General features: G+C 40.3%; 1 pseudogene; it reads left to right on the top strand.

The window, feature by feature from the left end:
• Positions 1-358: 358 nt before the first annotated feature.
• On the top strand, positions 359-1538 carry LOC120121445 (annotated as a pseudogene).
• The last annotated feature ends 1344 nt before the right edge of the window (positions 1539-2882 follow it).

Genomic DNA, 2882 nt, shown 5'->3' with positions numbered 1-2882 from the left:
ATTCTGGAAAATCGCAACGCGAATTTGTACTATCGCGTTGCGATTCTTGAAACTGACTTGCGATTCTGGGGATCGCGTTGCGATTTTTATTTCGCATTGCGATTTTGTTGGTCATTTTGGCAAATCCAAAAAAAGTTGGTTAAAATTGTATATTATAAGGTATTTTTGGTCACTGAGGCGATTTTCACATTAATTTAAAATGATAGTATCAAATATTAAAGTTTATGGATTAATTTAAAATAAATCATAATTTGAAGCCCTCCTATGCAATTAACTTAAAGAAGATATGAGAGAATAAAGCCAGAGGATAAGGGAGTTGGACACCTCAACTTACCATTTCCTCTACTTTCCTTCCCTTTCCCTCTAAGGCTCTCTTTCCCAGTGATTCCTTTTTCTTTTCTCTGAAAATCCAAACTTGAAAACCAAAAGCCAGACATTATTGAAACATGAGTTCTTCATCAAGTTCCCCAAATCCATGGACACCCTATGGAACTTTCAAAGATTGTTCACAAGGTATTTGTAGCATGTATTGCCCTCAATGGTGCTACTTCATTTTCCCAGCACCCCTCCTTTCCCCATCGACGACGGCGACGACGACGATTCCTCCACCGATTTCTCGCCTCTAATTGTAGCGCTGATCGGGATCTTGGCCAGCGTATTCATTTTGGTTAGTTACTACACGATCATCTCAAAGTATTGCCGGAGGCGAAGGGAACGGAGTCATAGTACGAGCTTAGATTTAATGAAACAGAGAGGAAACGAATCACGATGGATGGCAAACTAGTTCACAAGGGTTGGATGAGAGCCTTGTTAAGGCCATTTCGGTTTGTAAGTTCAAGAAAAACGAGGGTTTGATCGAAGGAACTGATTGTTCTGTTTGTTTGAGTGAGTTCATGGAAGATGAGAGTTTGAAATTGTTGCCTAAATGTAATCATGCTTTCCATGTTCCTTGCATTGATACCTGGTTAAAATCTCACTCCAGTTGTCCCCTTTGTCGTGCAAATATCGCATCCGCCAACCAATCCGCCGCCGTTGTGACAGTTCAGGAAGGTCCTCGGGATGTCGGTGTATCGGCTGTTGTTTATCCGCAGAGGAATGAAGCTATTTCGGTTATCCAGGATCTGGAAAGTGGTGTTAGAGAAGAAGCTGTTGTTAGCCCTGGTGTTAATGAAGACGTTAGGAAAACGGCCGGTGAAGAAGATGGTAGAGACTCGGCGGCGTTGGAAATCGGACGAGATGGGGATCGAATCCAAGCGTTGAGAAGGTCGGTTTCGATGAGTTCTTCGCTGTTTCCCCGTGGACAAGTGATGTCCATTGCCGATATATTACACATCAGTGAAGAAGATGGAGATGAACTGCAAGTGGAACATCATTTGCAATCATCATCAACGGGAATTGGATCCCCAAAACAATTCGATGCATCGATATATTGTTGCAAATCAAATCAGAGAAATGGGGTTTTCAATTTAGCAATGAAGAGATCCATTTCCACAGGAAGGTTTATATTCCCCAAGTTCGAAAAATAGATTCCAACACTTTATCTGCAATTTTTTTTCTCCCGAATTGCGATCTTATTTGTACGATAATCGAGAAAATTCAATGCACCCAATTCAGGAAAAAAAATCAAATTTTCTGTGTATACAAAATCAGTGAACGTAATGAATTAAAATCATTTATCTGTATTCATCAATGTTCTGAACTTTCATCATTATAGAGTTGGGAAATCCTACTCTATGCCAGCTACTTAAAGCGAAATAAAAAGGAAGCCTTGTAACACCTTTCACTTTAATGATAAGTAAAAGTTATTCACAATTTGGGCATCTATCTACACAGAATTTTTCTTTCCCAAACTATTTTATGTATAGAGTATGAAATAATTACACTCAGTTTAACAATTTTTCTAAATATATTTAGATCCATGGATAAGTTAAAAGGGTAAGAAACAATAACGCAATAATGGAGGGAACTTTGTTAGCTGTTTCCTTGCAACTTAATCATAATATATTGTCACACCCAAATTCAAGGATAAATTTTCTTAATTTAAAGTATAGGATTAAATCCATAATAAGGGAGTAGTTGGAAGACTGAAGGTGTAATTTTACCGTAGGAGCCAACCAAGTCACATTTCTCTTTTATTCAAATTTTCTCTTCTCTTTATTTTTCTTTTTCTCTCTCCTCAAGAAATCTTCCATCGTGTTTTGTCGTCGACCAAGCTTCCTGTTGCTACACCGTCGACACCGTTGTGTTCCCGACGTTGAGAGGAGTCGGTCGATAGTCGTGGGGTTGTGGTTGTCGTCGTCATTGAAGGGGGTGAGAAAAGAGAAGTTCGACCATTCCTAAAGGTTGATTTTAGTCGTTCTTTGTCGCTCTCCGTCGCGAAAGGATATTTGCACGAGAATCCCGAGCCAAAAATTTACAATTCTAGAAAATTTCACGCCGAAAAGACTGGAGCCGCCGCCTCACGCGTCGCTCCCTGTGCGTGGGCGTCGCCTGTCAACCAGGAGGTTTATTGACCGGTTAAGCCAGTTTGGACCGAGCCGACGAGTCGAACTGAGCCGAGCCATTGAACGAGCCACCGAGCCGAGCCGTTAACCATTCATTGACCATTGACTAGGCGTTGACCGAACGTTGATCGTTAACCACCGTTGAGTTTTTTGGGAACACTTATCCTGATGTTTTTTGTCGCCCTGAGTCTGTTTTTGAGGTTCGTTTCACCAAATTCGAACCCATTAAGTTGTTTTCAGCGTTTTATCTTACAATTCGATCTGTTTTCCCTATTAAGATTCGTTTTTGATGTAATTTACTTTGTCATGCATCCGAAACATTATGGGAAGTGGAATTAAAGTTCGAGAGTAATCAAATTGTGTTAAAATGATCGACCG

The sequence above is a fragment of the Hibiscus syriacus genome, unplaced genomic scaffold (assembly GCF_006381635.1).
Source record: "Hibiscus syriacus cultivar Baekdansim isolate YM2019G1 unplaced genomic scaffold, ASM638163v2 tig00110372_pilon, whole genome shotgun sequence".
NCBI classification, from domain to species: Eukaryota; Viridiplantae; Streptophyta; class Magnoliopsida; order Malvales; family Malvaceae; genus Hibiscus; species Hibiscus syriacus.
Note: the sequence above shows the minus strand (reverse complement) of the source record. Positions and strands in the feature narration are given on the sequence as shown.